The 24304-nt window shown below is 38.7% G+C and overlaps 1 protein-coding gene across 4 annotated transcripts in view; it reads left to right on the forward strand.

The window, feature by feature from the left end:
• Nucleotides 1-24304, forward strand: part of COBLL1 (cordon-bleu WH2 repeat protein like 1) — a 73610-nt gene that overhangs the window by 8007 nt on the left and 41299 nt on the right. Inside the window, exon 1 of one of the 4 annotated variants that reach the window (XM_085552998.1) lies at nucleotides 13838-14005. The exons of the other annotated variants lie outside the window; for them this stretch is intronic. The gene's annotated coding sequence lies outside the window, so the exon portion shown is untranslated. Of the gene's footprint in view, nucleotides 1-13837; nucleotides 14006-24304 lie in introns of those variants that run through there. 4 annotated transcript variants of the gene reach the window in all.

A 24304-nucleotide genomic window follows, 5' to 3' on the forward strand; every position in this document is an offset into this window, starting at 1 on the left:
ACTAGTGTGACATCTGTGATCTCAAAAGATAATCAGGAATGTATTTGGGTCTCAGCTTTGAGAGAATTAAAGTATGACTGTAATTGTGGCCCTAGTCAAGTTAATAATACCATAAACTCTTCTGTATGAATTAACAGAAGCATTAGAGCAAGAAAAAAAGCTATTTGCTTTCAAGTTTCCTTTTGTATGTAGAGTTTGTATGCTAGTGATTATTTTAACATGTTTAGTACTAAAGCTTGAAATTTCAATTGGGATGAAATACATTCTCTTTCTCCTTGTTTAAAACATTTCTATAAAACATGAGGTCATATTAAAAAAAAAGGGGGTCAAACAAAAAACCCCACATTTTTGTTTTGTGTGTTTACTGTAGTACGGGACTTCTTATTTGAGAAACTTGGTCATGATCCTGTTACTGATTTAACCTTGTAAGACTACTCTAATTGTGTTGGTGATGGTTATTTGTATTTTGATAGTTAAAATGAAATGCAGGCCTGTAAAAATCTAGTGTAAGCAGAGGAGATCATAACCATTTTATGGGCTTATTTACTTGTATAGGATGTAATCAGGAGCTGAAGTTAGAAAGTCTTCTAAAAGAAATATGAAAATAAGTTCTGCTTTATGTAACAGTTGTGTAATATGAAGAAAAGAGGTAATAGCTAATACTTCCAATATTACTTCATCTAAACGACTTTTCTGGGGGGTGGGGGAGATATTTTGATTGTTAGACTGTGGTCACTGCTGATGGGTGGATTGCCCTCCCTGTGAGGGCTGGTTATAGATTAACTTGCCCTTTAAGTTAGATATGCTCAATATTTTAAACTTGGGGATGAGGGAAATGGCTATTGCTCCCTCCAGTATCTTTTAGTTCAGAAGAGGTTCAGGTTTTGGATTGGTATTGAGAGCCCTCAGCCTGTTTGCAGCAGCCCTGTGTGAATTCGGATGTGCCATTCCCTTATAGGTTAGTGGCTGTTAACTGCTTGGCTTGTCCATCAGGTGTTTTCTTGCAGGCCTAGTGGGCCTTTCATAGCAGATACCCTGACTGTGTCAGGCTGTTCCTTCACATTTCCTGGATTAAATCTGTCTGTTCTTTGACCAGTTGATGCTGCCTCTTCCTGCTCATGGTGCACAGATCTGTAGTAAGAAATGAAGTGCCCAGTGAATTGTTTATTTTGTAAACAAATGCTTGTCAGAGCTTCTTGGAAGAACTTCAGATAGAAATACCCTTCAAAAATCCTACCCTAATTAACTGAGAAATGTACAGTGTGAGTGACAGCACCAGTCTCAGAAAGGAAGAATAGCTGAATATCTAAAGATTTTTTCTCTCATATGTAAACAAGTGGTTCAAGATTAGGAAAAATAATTTTATGAGTTTTTAACGGTCATGTAAAGATATGATAAAAGGGAATGAGATTTGGACAGCTTTACAGTTACAGGCCTTTCCCACATCCTGTCAGATCATGATTCACATCTTGGTTGTACACTGAGTTGCCCTTAGTCAGTCTGTGGCATTATGTGAAAAAGTGCTCGGTGTGGTAGAAAGAGCTCTGGTTTGTTTGCAGAGATACTTTACTAAGGATGGGAAGGGAGGGCTGAAAATGTCAAAACTTTAGCAGAAATTGTAAAAATTCAGTTTTTAAGCTCCACCCTTCTGACAGTAACGTGAGATGTCAGCAGATGTGAATCACGTCCTTAAACTAATGGGGCTGTGCCAGTTCACTGCGTTCATCTGTGGCTGTGATTGACAAATGTTTTGAGTTAAACATTTGAATGGAATGGCTTCTTATGGGAGAGACTGATTGATCCTTGTTTGTTGCAGGAGAGTTGAACTAGATGGCCTTCAGATGTTCCTTCCAACTCTAAGGATTCTATGATTCCGAGATCTGTCACAGGCTAAGGACTTTTCTTACTCTTTTGATAATAGTTGAATGCCTTACTGTGTCTCATGTGGACAGTCTAGGTGGAAAGAAGTTTGTCTTGTTCTGAGCTGAGCAGATTTACTGCTGCTCTTGAGCTGGTGGAGTAATAAGTTTGTTGTAGATTCTTTAAGTCTTTTTCTTCACTTAGATGTTGACATCCAGCTTTTTATGATTACACAAGTCTTTTAAAATTGGCAAGATTTTTGTTGCTTTCAGTCCTTTTCCCTTGCCTGCATTCACCTCAGGATATTCTTTTTAATTTGATGATGTTTTTGGAGGATAAGCTTTGAAGTTCTGATCATAAAGAGAGGCTTTCTTCCTTACGCTAGCTGCAGTATGGCAGTGACCTCAAATCCGTGTACAAAAATGTGAAAAATCATGATCATTTTTGTTTTAGGTGTGGCTAATGGGTATCTGGCTGTTCTTCTGAAACAGCCTGGAACTCCTGCATGATAGGAAGCTAGAGCCGTTTCTACAGATGTCTTTGAGTGATGTTTGAAACTTATTCCTTGTTACTGGGAGAATGAAAACATGACAACTAGGAGATGTGAATACGTTTGAGGCCACTGGCTCATGGAGTTCTAGTTTGTAGAGTGAGGGTGAACAGAGATTTCAGGTGAATTTACATCTCTTGTTTGTGTCTTGTTCTCCTGTCATCTACGTAGATAGCTGCTATTAGCCTTACTTTCTGCTTAATACTTATATTTTTCAGATTCATGTTCCTTTTGTTCAGACTCTGAAGCATTGATACACCTGTAGTAAATTTGAGGGAAGTGAGACAAATCTAAGAGGTATCTTAGCAAATGAATTTCCTGCTGCTTGTCCACAGCCTAACTTACACTATTAAGAACAATAGCAGAAGCTGTGGTGTTGCTTATGTTCACATCTACAGGCCTTCTGGACAGTGAAATTTCTACTGCTGCAGCTGTATTGGTGCTACTTCCGTCTGTCCTTCCATCTTTACTCCCACACCAGACCCTTTTTTGACTAGTGCAGACAAGTACTCTAGTTCACTTGAATAAGAGTTATTACTTTCTAAATGAGAACTTTGCTGTGTATTGATAAAGATAATTGCTTTAATGCTTCCACTTATGCTCTGCTGGTACGCTGCTAATCTATAATTAGAAACACATTCCTCATTTTATTAGATTTTTGTGAATTACATTCAACAAGTGTAAAACTTCTTCTAAAACTGTTTTGAGCAATTGCAGTGGTTAACAGTTAAGCACTCTCAATAGTTCTATTTCTAAGAGGTGACAGCATGCAAGTGGAATGTTCATGAGTTATTGCATGGGCACAGAGTATGAGTGTAAATCATGTACAAAATGCTTCTTGGCTAGTTCCTTCATGGGTAGCGGTGTGGAAAAGTGATTTTATGACAGAATTCTGACTTGTGGTAACACAGGATACAGAACTATTACATGTTTAAAGTAGTCAGAGAGGTATCTAATAAAAAATAAAATAAAAAAAAAATATATATATATATATATTTAGGCATTTTACTGAGATTATCTGTTATTTGGAGAAAACTTCTAAATTTCGTGAGGATTCACAGAATTAATTTCAGAGCTTGGGAATCTTTGATTTAAGAGCTTTATGAGATCTTACAGCTTAGGTCATTCAATCAGTATTCCTGTTCTTTCCTCTGAAAGCCAAAACTCCTTTTCCTCTGATTTTTCCTGGGTATTTTTACATGACTTCTCAGGTGGGAGGAGTATTTTTACTTTAGTTTTTAATTGTGAATCACGTTGTTTTAAAGCTCTCGGTATATTAGTTTGGTGTAGTACTTAAATGTAGATACCACATCGGAATTTTTAGAAGAAAAGAGTTGGGAAGATAAGAAATGCTTGCTAAACTGGATGGTACTGTTTCTTATAATGAGAATGAACTTTGTTAGAGGAACTCTGATAAATGAAGCCTGTAGGCAACCTACCCAGCTGTACTTGAAGATGAAAACAGGATGTTGGTTGTATTGCTGGAGGACTGCTGTATAAATCAAAGGATATGCTGTTATTGCTGTGTAAGGAAGCTGCTCTCCCTTGGAGTGGTTCTGTGTGTATAAAAGAATTGTAATTGCCATGCTTATCAAGGCTTGGCAGTTCTCCTTTTCCAATTGTGACCCGGGGAATCCACCTCTGGTACATGACTTAAAACGTTGCCAGTTATTTTAATCCCCTATTCATTAGGACAAACAAAGTGTATATTTTTATCTCTTTATGGCTCCTTACACTATAGAAATAGAAAATTCTTTTCCCATATTCAGGCCAAGGGTGGTTTACTAAAGGGGATGTGGATTGTGTCCCTGGTGCCTGTTAAGTTTTGCCAATTCCAGCTGTGTTACTCTGCCATGTCATGTGGAATTGGCTGAGTATAGAGACGAGGCTTTTTTTGTGCAGTTACTTCTGCCTAATTTGTGGAGGGACAGCCTTATCTGGGGTTAGAAATTAATTTATTTGAAAACGTTTGTTGGTCAGTTATTAGATATCTTGATGTCTTTAACTGGCGTTTGTCAACCACTTGGAACATGTCTTAGGGGGAGCAGCTGACAGAACTAGGATTAGTCAGTCTGGAGAAGAGGAGGCTCAGGGGAGGCCTTGTTGCCCTCCACAGCTGCCTAAGAGGAGGTGGTAGTGAGGTGAGGATTACTCTATTTTTCCCAGGTAACCACAATAGGACAAGAGGTAGTGGCCTTAAATTGTGCCAGGGGAGGCTCATGTTGAATATCTTGAAAATTTTCTAATCAAAGAGTGTTGTAGTATTGCAACAAGCTGCCCAGGGGGGTGGTGTGGTCACCGTCCCTGGAGGTTTTCAGTAAGAGGGTATATGAGATGCTTGGGGAGATGTTTTAATGAGCACAGTGGTGATAGGTTGGCGGTTGGACTAGATGATCTTGCTGGTCTTTTCCAACCTTAATGTTTCAATGATCAAATGAGGATATGTAGTGATACCAGTGATTTTTGGAAAATATATGCAGTTTTTAGTAGTCATACCCTGTGTTTATTAAAGACAAATTTCAAATTCCTGCTTTTCATATAAACACATGATGCTCATCCACAGGCCAGAAGCTTGGTATCAGGAGACATGCCATGAAATACCACTGTGACCTTGTAACTGGTGGATTTCAAGAGCAGTAAGAATTATTCGAACTGTTCCAGTACTCTGAATGCCTCTTTACTATACTACCAGAATTATTTTCTTAAACTGGCCATTGAATGAGGTTTTGTTCTGGAGTTCTTGTCTCAGGTATGCACTTTGCACTTACACAGACAGAAGTGGCTGTGCAGGTTGTTTTGTAACTTCAGTTGCCTGCACATGTGTGTTACAACTCTTCATCCACAAAACAAATAGCTATGGCTTTTGCTTAGTAACTTAAACCTTGGTAAGCATGTAAAGTCCTTAATAGGGGACTGATTTTTGTAGAGCCACTTATGTTCTAGTGAGAATTTTTTTGAACAAATTGTTTTGGAACATATGACTTTTTTTTTTCTTTTTTTTTTTTTTTCTTTTTTTTTTCTTCTTTTTCTTTTTTTTTTTTCTGTCTTCTGTAGTACATTATCTGCACTGATTTACTCCTTTCCTCCAGGAAACACATTTCAATTACAGATCCGGTCTTCTGTTTGTTTAGTTCCTGCTGAAATGAGGTCTTCTCTGACCTTACAATTAACAGAAAAATAACTGATATCCTGGGAATTAAATCTAGCAGGAATTTAGTACTGGAGGCTGATAAATTCTGATGAATTCTTTTACTAATCAAGCTTCCGTTTTCACTTGTGAAGAGCCTTAGTAACAGTAGTAAAAATAAATAAAGATAAAAAGAAAACAACACAAAAGGAGCATGTTCTTTATCACATCTCTGGTGCTTTGTGAAAGTCTTTTAATTACAATGGTCAAGTTTCACTTGTTTCTCGTTTCACTTGTTAAGTGTTAGCTTTGTCCTTAGAAAAAGTTCACGTTTATTTTATGGAAGGTATGCTAACCCTGGCCTGAGCCATTTGTATCTGACCTGTTTTGGCTAATTGCATTTAATGTAGAATATTTGCATTTCATGTTTGCTGTTCATAGTCCTGATTGATAAACCCGTTTTTGTTTCCAAGTGGTCTACTGGTGTAAGGATGCTTGCTGTAGTTCGTGCAATACTGAGATAGTAGGAAGTTCAAGGGATTGCTCAAGTGGCTTTTCAGCTTTTGCTTCATAGGCAGGGGAGTGTAGCAGTAAGTATGATACATCCTAAGTAGCACTTTTGGGAAATGTGAAACTTGCTTGTTGAATAAAACACAAACTTCTGATGCCTTATTTGCACATAGATGCAGTGAAAATCTGGTATTTAGGTGAAATCTTGAAGTATGAAAGGTGAAAGTCTGTGCTGCAGGGAGCTTGAACATCAGTCAGTAAACAAATAACCAACATTAATGAAATGTGCCCACCCCCCTTAATAAGTAGGTATTGCTGCTTGTCTGAAAAGGATGAAAGTAGAAAGAATGATTTTATTATCACCTTCCTTACTGTGCCGTGAGGTTATGTCATCAGCTTCCAAACCAGCTTGTAGCCCATAGGCTTTTACAAAACAACTAGTGGACAAGCCTATTCCAGCTGGTTTGTATTGGTTGCAAGGCTCGCATTTGCACTGCTGATTGAAAGACCTTTTTAGGTCTACAAATTAAAAAATGCTGCAACCACTGATCTAGATTAGTAGACTTACTCAGGATTCAAGAATTTAGCTGTAATGTCTTTTTCTGTTTTCAGCAAATGCAAATTGTTTTCTCCTTTATTTGGAACAAATTAATCAGAGGTTAGCTGAGCTGTGGATAGCAGAAGGCATGGGTTAGAGTGTGCCTTTATGAGCGTAGCGTTACAGAGTCAGGGAGTTAGGTTAGAGGGAGCTGCGTGGGGTCACCTCATGTCAGCTGTGACTCAAAAAGCATTAAGATGGTCAGGACCTTATTCAATCATGTTTTGAACGTTTTTAAGGACAGGAATTTCTCTGACAATGGGTGTCATTTGCTAGATAGTGAAGGAAACTTGCAGAAGTTATTTCATGGTCCCACAGCATTGATAAATTTAGTACTCTGTGCATGAACATCATGTGTCTTATTATGAGTCAGTTGGTTTTGCATGCACCCATGTAGTTGTGCTGCAGTGTGACATGAAATAACAGTTTATGGCTTTTGCAGTGCAAATCCTTGTCCCAAAACATACAGCAGCAGGAAGATAATGGATGCTGGATGGGTAATTGAAATGCAGCTTGTGTATGGTGAATCTCAAAAGTTTTCTTTTAACCTTGTACAGTAGAAGCAGCACAGTCACTGAGGTCATGTACATCAAATCCAGTAAAATAAAGGTGATAACTCTGAGGTCTGTTTTGTTTGTCTCTTCATGTTGTACTATGTCACATTTTTTTTTTCTGTAAAACAAAACAAAAGAACTGGTAATATCTGATTCAAACATAGTGCTTTCATATTTGAAAAGAGGTTTCCAAAACAGGAAGGTGATTTATATCCCTTGAGCGCCCAAAAGGGTGAGTTCAGGCTGGAATTTAGCTATAAAGTGTTCAGATTTTTCAGAGATATCTTCATGGTGAAATACAATGGGGCACCAACATCTGTAGCCTGATGCATTGGCAACTGAGTTTTGTACATAACTCCTTCCAGAGTATTGGAAACCTCTGGTCTGCCTTGGACAACTGCCACCTTGTTTCAGTTTCCATTGTCCTGTGTGTTACATTTTATATACTTTAGGCTAGTATCATAAACAAGTTCCACAGCACATCTTAAGACCTGACTGCCCTGCTGCTAGCTCAGATTATTCCTAAACTCTTCTGATAAAAGGACCAGATGTAATGATAGCGAGTCTTAATATTGATGAATTTAAGGAATTGTGCTGTGCTGAAAGAACCTATCCATTAATTAACCCGCCCATGAATCCATATTGCTTGTGACATATAAGTAACTTTTGCAGATGAAATAATCTAAATACTGCCTGTTTTGTTGATATGATTTACATGTACCTATGCATATTCCTCTACCCTTGCTTGTGCCGTATTCTGAGTTGGGGCGTTCTCAGAGCTTAATCTGTGTTTATTGAAGTAGCAACATTGTAAGTATTGTCACTGGTGGTAGTTGCCAACAATAGAAATAGTCCTTTAACCAATAAACTAAATGTTAATATGCACTTTCCTTACTACAGCTAAGTGTCTTAAGTTCAGAAACACAAACCAGCATGCTTGATGTGCTCTTTTCTTCAGGAATTTCTGGTAACTGCCATCATTGTCTGTAGTGTGCAGCTTACACTACTCAAGATGAGTAGGAGGACTGTTCTGTTTATCTGTTTAGTCTCAGTTTGTGGTCTCCTTCTCTTCTAGCTCACTTGTGTAAGAAGTATGGGATGGGGTGGGGGGGATATCCAGCTAGTCTTTCTGTGGCAGATCTGCCCATTATGAGCATGTGCAGACAGTTTCCTTTCCTCTTTCTGTAATTTAAAAAAAAGTAAAAGAATATGACTTGGACTGGGCTGAACTTGGGCAGAAAAATAAGAAGACTGAGAAATTATGGCTAGTCCTAGCTGTAAAGTTTGCCTTATAATGTTCTCAGAAGCTTATGTTATTGTTACGCTCCTATGACAGCCACCTGGTATCCTCATTAGCCACATGTGACCACAGAAAGCTAATTGTACATTTTTAAAGGCTGCTGAATTGCACTTAAACGTATAATCTAAAAAATGTTTGGCACAGACTTCAGTGCTTCTGTGACAGATGTATCCTTGTACAACCCTGTTGTTCCACATCTCCAAACAGGCAGAAAATAGTATTAGGAGCTTAAATGTGATGTTGAGCTTGAGAAAGCATGTGACTACACACACACAAGTAGAGGACTGGCATGAAGAGTGTTATGAACAGATATTTAGCCATGTTAATTAATTAATAATTAATTATTATTATTTTATTTATTTATTTATTTATTTTAAGAAAATAGATTCAGCCTGGCCATTGGTGTGCACTGAATAGCTCAGAGGCATGGTCTAGCAGTTCACAGTGTGATTAGGAGTTGGATCCAGTAAGGTTTGGTAGCCTGTTGCTGATACTTGGATACAGAAGATGGTGAGAATGTGATAAACCTTACTCAGAGGATGGGATGAAGACGGAGCAGTTGAGAATCATAATCTGCTTCTGTGTCTATGAAACATAATCCTTAATTTGACAGGTGATTTTAGGTGTCTCCTGGCAATCTCCCACAGCTTGTTTGAGGCACTCTACATATCTGAAGTGATAAAAAAGCTGCAGTTTATTTTTTTGATCCCAATCTGTGCATCTGAATTGATACTAGATTAACTTTGTCTAACAAACATAATTTCTGGCTGTCACATCACTTACAGTACAAAACCACTTACGTGTTCTCATTGTTGCAGTTGCATGATTACATCTGTTTTTCCATGTACATCCACTCCCTAGGTTTTTATGTGTGCAAGGTATATTTTAAAACTGGCAACAGTAGAAATCCAGCAATGGAAATCACTTCATCTGTTGCATAATCTTGATAGCTGTTATTCATCTCTCTTTTGAGTAGATGATAGAATAAATTTATTTACCCTAGCAGTATGTTAGCAAACTTTAGTCATATGTCAGCAAGAAGAGAAATAAAATTGTCAGCATGTGATGGGGCTTCTGCTGCACTGCTCTTGGACTCTTCCTGAGAGTGATCTATTAATAAAAACAGTTCAAACAGGTAACTACCTGCATGAGACTATGATACTATGAACTATTAATTTTGCAGAATTTGTGCTCCTGCACCATTCAGTGAAATAGTAGCCTTGGATATGTTTTAACTTAACTGTCAGACATACCACACATAGTAACACACATATTTTTGTCTTTTTAAAATCTTGCAGTGATCTGTGGTTCTGAAAACAAATGACACACACAGCTGTGTAGCCAAGTGACCCAGAGAAAATGAGTTCCCATGGTCTGTGTATCTGTACTGGTGATAGGGGACCAGAACTTGTTCGTTGTCCAGTGGTTCAGTTGTTCAAGGCCTCAAAGGAATATGTGGCTGTGCTCTTCTTGCTGCTGACTTTCCATGGGAATGCAAGAACGCGTCTCAGTGTTGGATGGGAACAGTTGTGTGTGGGTTTTGTTTTGCTTTGTAAAATGTGTTTTCATATATCTAAATTCCCGTGGGTTGTATACGAATTTGGGCTGTGTACTGATTGCGCTTTTGAGGGAAAGTGTGAAGTTCTATGTGATAAGGCAGTTCTTTGTTAAGAGTTGGACATTGATGCTTTGTGTTACAGTGACAAAAGCTATGCTGCCGTTTGAATTTTATTATTTTTGTTCTTGAATAAATTCTTTTGTTCTAGAATATTTGGAAACATGGGGAACTTCTTAGGCATCTGCATAAATAAATTCATATGAGGTACTCTTAACTTTGGATAACTGAGATATAAAAACACAGATATTTTTCTAGTGTGGGTGAGACAGTGCTAGGAGTGGCTGAATCCTGTCTTCAGTAATTGATTTTTGTGAGATAAAATTGTAGTACTTGATTTTTTTCTTGTTTTGTGTAGGCAGATGCTTCATCAGAAACCCGTGCACTCCAACCCCAAGCAGATAAAATAACAAGCAAAAAACTTTTTCCTTTGACTGTGTTTTTTGTCCTAACTCTGTTAAATACGTGATTTTAAGAAGTATCAATTCCTAGAACTGAGGCTTTGGTACCAAACACAGTATGTTTTACCATGTTGGCTCTCTTGCTAATTTAATATTTGTTAGGCACATGTCCTGAGATTGTTTTTCAAAGTGTAGAATGCTTCAGTATATGTGTCATCACAATGGGTAAATGATGTGCTGCAATAAAGTTTATATAACTTTGGAAATCAGTACTATCACATAATGCGTTGGGTAAGGCAGGGGATCATTTTGATTTGGGTCCCAGTGAAGTCTCTGCTATGTTGACACATTTATGTGCCAATAAATGAATTAATGCCATACTATCTAACAGTGGTAGAATCTCCATATACAAATGGAGAAGTATGAAGAACAAGCTTGTAGCAGAAAACACAGCATATTGTTACTTGGCAATTGAAATGTTTACCAATCCTCTATTCAGTTTCTGCCCAAGGGAATAACTACTTTATTTTTTTTTAGTCTCCAGAAGTCTCACCCTCTGGGATAAGAAAATATGACAGCAGATGAAATGCATTCTAGTTCATGAGATGATGTAACTGCACTAAGATATGACTTTATTATTATTACTAGAAACACTGAGAGTGAGTGCTAATTGTTGCTGGTCATCCTCTAAAACTGAGAACTTAAAATTGTCTCAGTCTTCAGGTGACTCGAACGGTAGTATGTGGTCTTATGCTATCTGTTAGTTTTGAATCTGCAGGAATATCAGGTTTATAATTTGAAGAAGCCTTTTGTTTAAAAATGGAAAGAAACTACTGCAATCCTGGCTGACCTCCAGATCTCCTTTGAATATCAGTTTATTCACTAAGTGAACAGAAATAGCTTTCCTTGTAAGCAGCCAGTTTTAGCTTTTAACTGAAATGGCAGAAGTTTGAAATTGGGGAAGAAAAACAACGCAGCAGAAAAAAAAAAAATAGACTTGTTAAGTCCAGCTTTGTGTTACTCTCCTACATCTTATATTTTGTATTAAGTGGTTTTTGATTCTTTTATATGTGAGAAAAAAAGTGTCTTAAAAGGAAGTGATAGTACTGAATACAGTGGTAAGACCTTTTTTCATGCTTGATTTGAGATTTGAGAGATGCTTGAGATTTAAAGACAAAATGTGAAGAGAAAGTTCCAACTTCTGTATGACAATGCACATGCTTTGTGCAAATTTGTTAGTTACTTATAATGAACTGGTAAATCAGAAATGCTTGCCAATTCTTAGATTGTCTTTAGGATGTCACTGTTTTTATTCTATGCTCTTAAATACCATTTAGTACACTTATAAAATACTGTGATATCTTTGCAGTAGACTGTCTTTTCTAAGATATGACTTATGTGCTAGGGATAGCTGAACAATATAAAGAAAAAATCCTGACAAGTCAGTTTACTCTTTGATACAGATGGAATAAGATATGTGCCAGTTTGCTTGGAAAAGAAAAAAAAACAAAACAAACCCTTTCAAAACAGAGCCTACCTGCAGTGCCACCCTGTGGCTTTTTCTGTCATGGCTTCTCTGAATCTAACCAGTTTCTACTCATCCACCACGAGGAGAAGGGATTGTAGGAGAACTGCTGCAATGCTTGTCCTGCTGTCCACAGGCCTGCTCCAGCTGGGAGCATGCAGTGCTCTCCTGGCATGTTTTGTGTGAGGCAGCAGCGATGTGTCCCTTCTGAACTCACCCAGGGGGAAGAATAGAAGGAGGATTTCTGGGCAGTTCATTCATCTACTGCATTAAATCAACAAGCAGTGCTTGTTTTGGTTTTTGGAAAGGAAAGATCAAACTGGAGCAGGAAAGGAAAAAAAAGTGCATCCTCTCACATCTATAACGTGGGATCTTGTTAAGTGGTCTTTCCTGTTCCATATTTTATCAGTGCGTATGCTTTAGGTACATAGTTGTGGGGAAAGACAGTTCCTTCTTATAACTCACTTGTCTAGGTAGGTTTCTTATGTAGGTCCCTCTGAAAGGAATACTTCCTGTGTGTCTGTTGTTCCCATGGAAATACTTAACACTATCTGTTAGAGCAAATTCTCAGCTACAGGATACTATTTTTCAACGTAATCACCATCATTATCTGTGCACTTTTACCCATGATGGACAAGAGTCTGTGTGTTGTGCTTGTAAGAAACTGCGCTTGCAGAGTTCACACTCACTGTTGCTGCCACATCTGCTGAAATGTAGCCCCCACTGACTTGCTGTGCTCACATGCACCACTGGGTCTCCATAAAGACTCAGCAATTGCAAGTGAATATCAGTGGGTGCTGTTTTTTTTTTTTTTTTCTGCATGAAGGAATTCAATACTGCACCATTGTTTCATTTGCACTTTCGAGTCATTTGCTATTGTGTCAGACTGCCCCTCTTCTGCCATCTGCCACATGGCAACAACATGGAACGGAATGTTGGTGGAAAGGTTCAGCCTGTATCACCATACCACCACCATCTGCCTGTGACGTTGCAGTCCAGCATGATAAATTAGGAGGCATTACTTTGGGAGAAGTCCTCATATATTGCATTCAGGAGCTTGGTGGCCTTGATAGACTTTATGGACTCTATAGACTTTAAAAGGAGAATGTGAGAGAACCTTCTACTTATGAGCAATGATGCCATGATCAATGGTTGTATTTTGCCTTACAGCATTTTCAAGGATCCAAATCTTAGCAAGGATAAGTACCTGAAGGTTAAACACTGTGGTTTTCAATGCAAGACTGAGGGTGTTTCACAGCAAGCAAGCATTTGATAAGGAATATTTCAGTGCTTTACCTGCCCAGCCTGTCTGATAGAGCAGAACCAGTTTTATTCCTCATAGCCAGCTTTGCCTTATCAGAATCTCAAGTTGAAAGGCAGGGTTTTCCCTGCGTTTCCCTGCATGTCACCCAGCCTGCCAGGCAGGGCAGGGACCAGGTTGGTTGGTCGCTTCTGGACGGCAGTGCCAGCACTGCCCTTGACGCAGCAGCAGTTCTGCAGGTGAAGTATTGTGTCCCACTGCCTGTCTCTGGACACAGGAACTGACCTGCAGCTGGCTGTGCAAACTTTTGAGTGTTAAAAACTACTGCCCTTATTCTGTAAGAGTTGCTTTTGCAATGCTTTGAATGTGCTTTCAGTATTTTTCTTCCTACAAAAGTAGCTTTTTTTAGTGAAATGAGCCCTGGTAACCATACACTGCGATACCATCTGAGGCTTTTATTGTCCTGCCCTTTAGTTTTCTGGGACTTTCTGTGTTAGCATTGCCCAGGCCTGATTTGGCTGCCACAGTTTCCTCCCCTTTTCTGAGCTGAGTGCTCGCTGCCCACCTGGCTCTGTGGGGGCGTAGGGCTGGGTGCAAACCCAACTTGGGCTGGCAGAGTCTCCCTGCCTGGCTGCCAGCCTGCTGCAGGGCTTCAGTGCCTTCAGCACAGCCTTGTGCCCTTCCTTAGTAGGAAAGTGCCATAGGTAAGTACCAAGCTGTATATCTCATATGGTCTCTGATAAGCAGCACTTATTTTCGGATTTGTCCTTATTATGGCAGTTGGTTTCTTCTAAGTTGTGTGTTTTCCTTAGAAAGTGTGGACACAAACGTGAATGTGGGACCAGAGTTCTTATACAGTCTTAAAGCCAGAAGTAGAAAGAGCTGGTGCTGCAGCCCATACTTGTGTGTTGTGCTGCATGTTCTGTGGGTCTGCAGCTGTAAATGGGGAGAACTAAAAAAATCAGTTCTTTTTCCGATACTGGCAGAGTTTCTTTGTTTGACAATAACCCATTGTATTTTTCTTATATTTAATATCAATGTACCATGTATATAAGCAGAATGCTGGAGTTCTCACTATTTTATGCTTATTCACTGAAGCAAAACATTTGAAACAGTTAAGACTGTACTGTATTTTCTTTAAGCTACTTTGTGTTCTTTAGTGCTTTTGGTTGAATACATCTCTTTATAAGCCTGGCTTTCTGGCTTTGACAACAAAAGTTTGAAATGCACCTGAAGGAAGACAACGGAGGTCTTTGATTCATCATCTTTATTTAGGAAGCTTGTTTGCTCTTTGTATCACTCAGGTTTCTGCAGTAGTGGGACATGTAAGCTAGAGAGTCTGTGATTTAAGGTAGTTACTGCAGAAGGTACTGCAGAATTCTCTAAGGTCACAGAAAGGTGCAATATGAGAACAACTTCTTTGTATGTGAAATCTTGTTCTTTATTCAGTGAATGTTTCTTGAATGACTCATATAAGTTATGGACAATTCTGATTACTGTTTCCTAAAACATAAACCAGAATACTGAAAGGTACACCTGCACATACCTTTTCATGTATTGCAGGTCTCGGCTTGAATCCATTCTGCATCAGAAATTTTGGCTAGCAAAATATCTCACTGCATTCCTTGAACCAGAAAAAGATTTGAGTTATAATTTAAGTGATGTATTTGATTACTTATTTTCTCTTTTAAAGAACTTTTCTAAGTAGGCAAAAAGTTGAACTATGGCCCTGCTGTGTGAAGTGCTTACATGAACCTGCTGTGATTCACCAGGCAAAATTTGGTGTAATATCTATCTCATACAGCTACACAGATGAGACAGGCAGCACAATGCTGTGATGAGCTGTATGCCCGTGCAACACAGCAGGCTGAACCTCGGCAGTAGCTGGCTTGTCTCGTCACATCTTCATAGCGTCTGTGAGCTCTTGCTGAGGTAGCATGAGGAAGGCTTCTGCATTCAGGTGAACGTAGCAACATTCTAGGAGGGTGTAGCTCTGTCTGTCTTTTCTAGTGCCACTTAAGCTTGCAGAATGCATTTTTTAATATGTTTACTCTTGACAGAATAATAGTGCAGGCTAAAAATAATTTGCTAATGTTTTGCATGTGTAATAAAGCTCAAGTATGACGGCAGCACTTGTGCTTCTTTAGAAAATTGCCTTAAAATTATGATTTAATGCAGACAAAATCAAGCATAAGCCTTTAAAGATGCTAACCTGTTAACTTCAAGCTCCTTAGAGGTGTGTTCAAGTAGTTTGTTGAGGTTACCATATTGTTTGTGCTGTGTCTAGAATTTGGCTGTATATTGGAATTATTTTCAACTCTTTTTGTTGATTTTGAAATATCTTCTTTTAAGTGTGGAGGAGAGTCCCCAAACATGCTTTGCTGCCCATTCCAGGGGTTGGTATGGTGTACTCCCAGTTAAGTTGACAGTGATACTGATACCAGATATGTGCTTATCTGTATCAAGGAGCTTGTGTGTGTGCATGTTGAGTAAGAGAGAGGCAGCGCTGCTTTTTTCTTCATTCCTGTATTGCACATTGCAGTGAACCTGGAGCGTATTCTTGCTCAGTGTGCCGTGTTTGCTGCCATGAGTTTTTGCTGTTTACACAGCTGCTTATTCCTTTGGAATGAGCATCCTTCTGTACAACAGTGTAAGCTCCTGTAAAACATGTGAGCGCCAAAGGTTGAGATAACCCATGGAATATGCTGCTCTGAAGAACTGAGGGAGTTGCTGCTCTGAAGAACCCATGGAATATGCTGCTCTGAAGAACTGAGGGAGTTGCTGCTGTGTCTGTGTGTGTATAGCAAAAAAATATGTAAAGCAGTATATCATATGTATTCATTCAGAACAAGAATCTTGTTAATTTTTTTGAGGCTACCTTCAAATTACATATAGTAATGGTGCCCTAAAAGGGTCTGGCGAAGTAGAGCATATTCTGTCAAGAAATGAGTGTGATTATGAAAACTTTTATGTGTAACTGGATCTGAATATTTCTGAATTAAAGCATTGAAGCATGGGATTTTCCAAAAGAAAAAATGACTGTGGGATCTTTATTTTGCCTGTCAGTTTTTCATTAACTTCCTAGAGCCCTGGCAGTGATTTAAGGAAACAAAGGGACTCTGCTGGGAGCTGTACTTCTCAGATCTCCAAAAACATTGAGATCTTTTTTCAATTGTTTGTGTTTGGGTACATGTGATCGGTGAATCCCAAAGTGACATTTAGTGCTTCACAAAGGCTTTGTGTGCAGCTCCTGCTTCTGTTGGTTAAGGAAAACAATGTTGTTTCAGTTCTTCTTAATGTTGTCTAAATAAAGTGTGAAGGAATGGGAGGGCTCCAGAATCTGACAAAATAGACTTGTATTGACCTTTAAATAAAAAGGCGTTTGTTAGAAAATCCAAATTCTCTTTCCCTGCAGTTCTCTGTCATAAGTGAGCTTGGGAGCTTAAAAGGTACTTTTTGCCTTGCAGCTTTTGGCTTTCTTTAACTCTGTAATCCAAGTCACAAGCTGTGTTTTTCTCATCATGTTTTCTTTCATGGTAGCTTGGTAGTTGCCAGTCTCTCTGGAATCCTTACCATTTTAAGAAGCAGTACAGTTCTTATTGCTTTTTCTCATAACTCAGTATTTGAGTTGCTCCAGTTGTGCAAGAATGCTGCAGTTTCTCTGTGTATATCTTTTTTCCTTTTTTTCAGCTGCCCCATTCATTAATTTTTTGGGAGCTAGCTCTGCCTAGGTATCAGTTTCACTGTGCCTTAACACATGGATAGATATGGTTTATCTGCTGGGGATCCTCCGGTGATGCCCAGGGGAGGAGGAGCTGGCATGGGTCAGACTTGCGTCCCTGCTCTCATTCTGCAGTATTGAGGAACGTGATGATGCAGGTCCTCCATTGCTAGTTGAACTATCTTGTTGAAGTTGCAGTGTTTGTGTCAAAGAAACAGCTTCTCTCATGGCAATAACCTGAGTGTGAGATCTGCGGTGAATTGTTCCTTTCATCTTTCTAGTTTCTAGATGTAATGGGATGTTGGTGTGCTGCTATGCATGTCATGCTCCAAGCTTCTGTGAAGGGTTATAAACAGGGATTTTAAAAACACCACTAAGTTACTTGAAAATTAATCAATATTTTATTCAGTGTAGCAGCAGTAGACCGAGAAATGTTGATCTCAGCTTTTTCCTAGTGTTTGATTTAATGTGCGTTTGAAGAATTCTTTAAGTGTGAGTTGGTATCTCTAAAATAAAAACAGGCATTGCTGAAACTTCCCAGAGGAGCTGAATTAGGGCTGTTCATTGCTCTCCTGCCTACACACTCTGCTGGGTAAAATAATGCAGTTGTTTCACAAACAGAGGGAGGGTTGTAAAGGTAGCTTCACTGTGACATGAAATCTGTCTTGAGAGCTTTCCCAGAAATATGAATATAGTAATTATATGATTGAACAATAAAGAAACTTTTTGGGTTGCGCGCTTCCTCGGGCTATTAACCTAACCACTAATTAACCAACAGGAAATTCCAGACCTTGAAGTTTCATTATTGCTATATTAAACTGTGAAAATATAAGTGTGTTAATGAGAATTACATTACAGCCATCTGCAGAATGTTTTTACATTGTGTCAAAATAGGAAAAACATAATATACCATCTGTTACCTAGCCATATTATATTGCATAAATCAACACAGAAAGTATTGGAAAAGTCTTCCAGTTTGCAACTCAAGTTGCCTCTTATGTTGTATCTTATTTGTAGCAGCCACTGGTTCCATGACATTGCCACCATTGCAGAGTACCAGTTTACTTCTAGGGTATAACTGCAGCATTCTGAGGGTAAGAGCTGACTTCTTGGAATGATCGTTTTTGGACAGTCGACCCCTCAGCTTTGTTGTCTTTTCCCTCAAACATGTGTGAATACCTCATCCCAAAAGCTGACTATTCCCTTGCAATTTGCTGTTTCTTTTGTTTTTAAGTATTTTTTTTTTTTTCTCCTGGGTATTGTTTACCTCTTTCTCTTAACAGTGAGCATGATTTGAAGTATTTCACTGTTGTGCAGGTTTCTGCTGTGCCTTTTAATCTAATGCTTTTATATTCTTCTTTCATGATTTGTTTTTTTCTCCCTTTCCACATTATTTTATGTTCCTCTATAGAGTTTAATCCATGCAGAGTTTCCCATCTCCCTTGGTGTGTGTTTCTTGGGGAAAAAACTGGCACAATAGAAAATACCAAAAACAGCAGTGGATTAATGAGCTGTATCCATAATGATGAGATGAAATGTTGCTCAGCAAGATCTAAAATACCGTGAATGTTTGCACGTTACCTTCTGTGCTGAGTAGGCAAAACAGTAATCTTTGGTGTGAAAACGAGGATAAAAGGTTTATTGAGATAGAAGTGGAAGAGTCATGCTGCAGTTTAAGGGAAGTCATGTTGTGGCAGGTAGCCCAAAGTTTGGGTAGGTGGCTTAAAAAGCAGTCCTTTCATCCCCTGAACAAGGATGTTGATTTTTTTTTTTTAATTTTTATTTTATTTTTTTTTTTTTTGAGCAAGCATTCTTATTTTGTCCTTAATTTGCACAGCTGTGGTGAGAGTTTGTAAGCACTAGCTTAGTGTTCAACTTAAATTAGCAAAATCTGTTTCTCTGCAGACTCTGATGCAGCAAGCACAGTTGGAATAAAGAGAGGAACTCCTTGTGTAGCAATATACTTGCAGTGTAAATGTCTTATTTAATGCTATAGAAAAAACTTAAGTGCTGTGCTGACCAAGTGGCTGAGGGAAAACCAGCTGACAGTTTTTTCTGGTCTTAGATATAGTTTCCGCTAGTCTCAAACCAAGAGCGTTTTAAGAAAACTAAGTAAGTGTGGCATATGATGGTGAGCTTTGCATGGCTACCTAATAATTTGCACAAAAATAAGAATTCCAAAGGCTTCTCAGCTAGAATTTTTAGTTTGGTGTATTAATAAACTAGCAAAGAGGCTGAATAGTGACCTGGCAGTTTGATGACAGTAAAAATCTGTTATTCATGGTAATTAGAGGAGAGGTGACTGTGAAAACTTAAAAGAATTTTACAAAACCAAGTGACTGCATAATGAAATGAGATGAAATTCAGATAAATTCAGTAGGAATCTGTTTGTTATGTAAACTGGTAAAGAAATGAAAAGAGAAGACATGATTCTGTCACTTTATAAATCTGTAGTGGCAATATGATGAGCAGTTCTGGTCTCTGTCTTCTCCAGAAGGGTATAATGGAACTGGAGAAGGTTCTGAGATGATCACTGGGTATGGCTACAGGTTTTATATGGTGTTCATTTGAGACTTCTTGATGTGGTCTCTCTGCTCGTGTGCTTACATTTACTGCTTGTGCTTCTACTGATCTGTTGTTTTCTGGTTTTTCCAAGTAAGTGAAAGGAGAACATGCAATAGAAGTTGTCTAAAGGTACTGCAAAAAATCTTTAGGCCAAATGTTTAATAATGGGAAAACAATTAAGTCCCCCTCAATTTTGAATGCTTAAAAACAACTTTCCTTGTCAATGTGTGACTTGCCTAAGAAAAATCCTTGGTCTGGTTCCAAGCCATTTGGAAGCCTCTGTCTATGCTCTCTCCTCCAGTTCTTTCTGATAGAACAAAATTGTTTGCCTTTCCCTGGAGACTTGACTGTGTTGATCCGTGACATATGAGATGTCATCTCAGTAGGTGCAAAGCAACTGAAGAAACAGAGTACTTAATAAAGCAGGAATGCAATCTGGAAGAATTTTTATTCTTAGCTAGTAATCCAGGTTTCCTGCTATTCTTGCTACTTTCAGACTTCAGGTTCTCATGAACATTATTTTAAAAAATAATCATAACTATTTCAGGATTAGATGTAATATCAGATTGTTTTAAAGTCTTTTGTTTATAACAATAGATACAATAGGCTCAAAGAGCGTCCAGCTCCCCCAGATGTATCCCTACTGGATTAAAAAAAACCAACAAAACAGATAATTCTGGGTAACTTCTCCAAGTACAGATAACTGGTACATATCCATTGTGTTCTATTAATCATTAGGCTTTTTTTGGGAACATGTTGTTTGTTTTTCTCTTTTTCCCCAGTACTGCAATGCTCAGTATTCTGGTTATCTTCAGATTCGCTTGTCTGTGAATAACTGGAGATCTGAAAACTAAGTATTGAGAAGTTAGTTTTACTTCACTTGCTGGTATATGCAAATCTTCATATCCATTTGGTCTCAGAAACAGTTCTGTGGGTTACGGAGTATGAAGCAGCCCCCAAAAGCCTGCACTAAACAAGTGAAAGGGACTTCTTTAGAAACTTCAGTATCTAGTGCTGTAGTGTTGTTGTATTTAACAATGTAGATTGTTGCTTTCTCTTAAAGCCTGCAAACACAAGAAATAAAATTAGTTCTATGTTTATGAATGTTCCATGCATTCCCTGTCGCTGCTGAGAGCAGTCAGTGTTTCCTTTTTAGGGCATCTTTTCCAATGCAGCAATGCCAAGATGAGTAGTTGTAGTAGATTGTTTTATGGGAAAAATGAGAAGAATTTAAAAATTCTAATTCTAAAGGAGTTCTAAGAAAATATTTTAATTCTCCTCCCTTGGATTTTATTTTCTAATACCCTGTCAAAACTCTTTTGGCCAGGTCTTTTAAAATTCTTGACATTTTCATACTTATTCTAGGAACTCATTAAAAAACAACAAAAAACAAACACACTGGGGGCAGTTCTAAAGCTGTAAGGAGAGAATTTATGTAAATAAACACTATATAGAACTTGGTACTTCAGGATAGGAGAAAATTGGACGTTAATATGAACATTACCACATCCAGCTACAACCCTTAGAGCAGGGTGTAAATTAATGCTTCCAAGCAGAATTTCTGGATGCTTTGTGCCACGTAGGACAAGCTGGACTCAAGGATCTTGTTGTCCGGCTTATTGTGTTGGTATCTTAAAGACTGCACTTATAGCCTGTTTGCACTGAAACTTTTACTACTGGTTGTCTTAAGTCCTGCAATGCTGCCCGGGTCTGTGACACTGTTGACCTCAGCTTTTCAGGTCACTTAGCTTGTTCCAAGGTTTTTTCTTCATAGAATCCTTAACTCTTGAAGTTTAGTTCCAGACTGTGCACTGATGTGAAGGTTTGTTTCATTTAACCTTGCTTGTTAGGTAAAACTGACTGAGTTCTGTTCTGTCTGAGGCCGTGTTGAGAGGCCACTTGCAGCTATCGTTGTTTGGCACTGCATGCAGGGCCTCACGGATGCTACCCTTTGTCTGAAGGGGCACATAGGCCTCTGCAAAATGCTCTGTGGCCTAGCATGGATCTAGAAGCAGCATTTATTAATGGTAGGATCCTGCAGCATGCTACAGCTGATATTAGTCCATGCCCAAAAGAGTTTGACTGCATTCCTTCCCATTACCTGGACAGATTGAATTGTAAGCAGATTTCACATTTATGTATACTTTGAAAAGAGATAAATGAACTGAGAATTGCTTTTCAAGCAGCTTCTATTTTTTCTTGACAGTGATATCATGCTTCTGTTTCTGTCCTGCTGCAAACACTGCAAAGTTTGTTTTCTTCCAGAGCAATATAATTGTTATACTTCTATTTGTGATGCTGATTAGAGAGCATCAATCATTTCCTAGGATGCGTTGATGAGCAAATTAACTCTGCTTGGAGTTATTTTCCTCTGCAGTCCAAGTATTTCTCTGGCCACCAAAATCTGCTTATCTGAACTGTTTGGTTCGGTATCTTATAGATGGAAAAATGGGGAAGGATAAAGAAGTATGGAAGGAGAAAGATTCCTAATTCTAAGATTTCCCATTAAGGTTTACTTGTAGAAAGAAAAGGGGCACAGAAAACAGGATTGGATTCTTTTTATGGTATCATAAAGACACAACAAAGCTACTTAGTACTCCTTTGAATTGGCTGAAGTAGACGTGTCAGGATTAATGACTATACAAATCTCAGATGTACTGTGTAGGCTGTTTGGTCAGGTGGTGGGATTATAAATAGGTAGGCTTAATGATGTCAGTGGTAAAAGAAAGGAGTGACAGCGTGCTTGCCATGCACACGCTTGATTCAACCCTTCTACCTACATATGGTGCTGAAAGAAATTCATTTGATTTTAATGGAGAAGAGAAACCTGACTTCTCTTGGAGGTAGGCAGAAAAGTAGCTGAGCCAATTTTAGCTGTTCTCCAGCCCCCTCCCCTTATTTAGATGGCTTCCAGGTGCTGCTTATATTACCTTACTGAAGACTGTCATTCTAGCAGCTATTGTGTTAGGCATATGCAGGTAAAACTTTGACCTGCAGCACTGTTCTGGTTGGAGTGGGTGGGAATTCTGGAAATGTTTACTGATGTAAGGTAACAAATATTTTGCAAGACTAAGGATGAAAGTATTGATATTTACACAGCACTTCCTTGCTTGTTTGGTTTAACTTGTCTGAGCTGTTGTGAGGAAAAATATTTTCTTTAATTACGCATCTGTAGCAATGTTTAAGCCTATGTTTTTGTGGGGAAGGCAGACTCACGGGTAGGGTAGTAGTAAAGTTGTCAGAATCCAAATACAGACCTGTAAAAGGAAAGAATTAATGTCTGTAGTGTTGCATTCAGAGAAAGTGTGTAATTCTTCCAGTCCAAGATACAAAAAGCTTTTTATCCTCTTCCTGGCTCAAAGACCAGGGTGAATAAAGTCCTGTCCTTGTATCCAAGTGGATGGACGGCTAGAATTTCAGTGCCACATTTTGGGTACAGAACTGTTTCATCTGTTATTTTAAGTTTCAGGTTGCCACCCAGTAGTTCAAATAAGGTTACTTTAAATGACGAATGTTGTATTGCATGGATACATTAAGGCTTTTCTGCCTTTGTCTTTCATTGTCCACCTAATTTTAATCTTGTTTGAGTTTTGTTTGGAAGAGAAACAGTTGTTAAGAACTTGTAGATGTCAATGCCTTTTTGTTTTGTTTCTTACAGCAGTCTATGCTGTGTATTCACGTAGTATTACGCAACACTTTTATCTATCCTAGAGCATTAAAGCATTTCTATAATATACAGTGTTGTAGCCCAGTAATCAGAGCATGTTACTCATCTATATAACATAGTAAAGTTTCTTTACATTCTGTAGTGTGGGCTGCTGCTGCTGATAGTTGTTACAAAAGTTAGTAAAAACAAAATTTTTCCTACTGTGTAGTTCAGGCTGAATCCTTGTACTCTTTGCAAGGACTTTTACTAATGGAGTGCTGGGGTATCCAAACCAGCTTTGATGTCACCCAGGATGACACCAAGGAGTCAGACTGCTGTGCAGAAATGTTGTCTTCTGTGCCTGTTGCAAGGATGCAGTAAGAAGTGGATTGCAGGGATTTTTAGCCCACAGATGAAAGTGGAGAAGGGAGCTAACAGTAGCTCTTGCATATAGAAGAGGATGAGTTTGGGGGCAGGATGTTTTTTCAGGGCACTAAATTGCCAGTTAAAAGGAGAAGGAGATTCCTACAACTAGCAGTAGCTGAGGTTGGAAAGAAAACTTCTGGTCAGGGTGGTGCTAGGAAGTGAGCTGGAGCAGCTCTTCTGCTGTGCTTCCACCACCCAGCTCCCTGCACAGCAGTTTTGGGCTGTGTCAGCAGCACTGCAGTTAGGGGCAGCGGGGGGACTGCCCTGCTCCAAGGGGTAGGGACAATGCTTGTGTTCTTGAGGGTGTGGGTGTACCTCTATGAGATGACCAGGAGATGGGCACTCGTGGCATTTGTTCTTAGTTTTGCAAGATGTGTTTGCCCACAAAGTTTGAGTAACATACAAGGTGGGGAGAATCTTTTTTATTTTATTTTATTTTGCTTACACCCTAGCTTTCAGGATAGTAAATAAGTTGAAATATGTGTGGGGATTCTTCTCATAGAATTTAGTAAAGCTAGTGCTTGTTTTGGTACATTTCCCTAGCCTGAACTTAACTTTTTTCTCTTCCATTTCCTTTTCTGTAATAAGCAAATGAGGTGTGTTAGTTCACATGGTTTTGTGCAAGTAGTACATGGTTCTCATACA

The sequence above is a fragment of the Coturnix japonica genome, chromosome 7 (genome assembly GCF_054131305.1).
Source record: "Coturnix japonica strain WE chromosome 7, WE-NBRP24, whole genome shotgun sequence".
Lineage (NCBI taxonomy): Eukaryota > Metazoa > Chordata > Aves > Galliformes > Phasianidae > Coturnix > Coturnix japonica.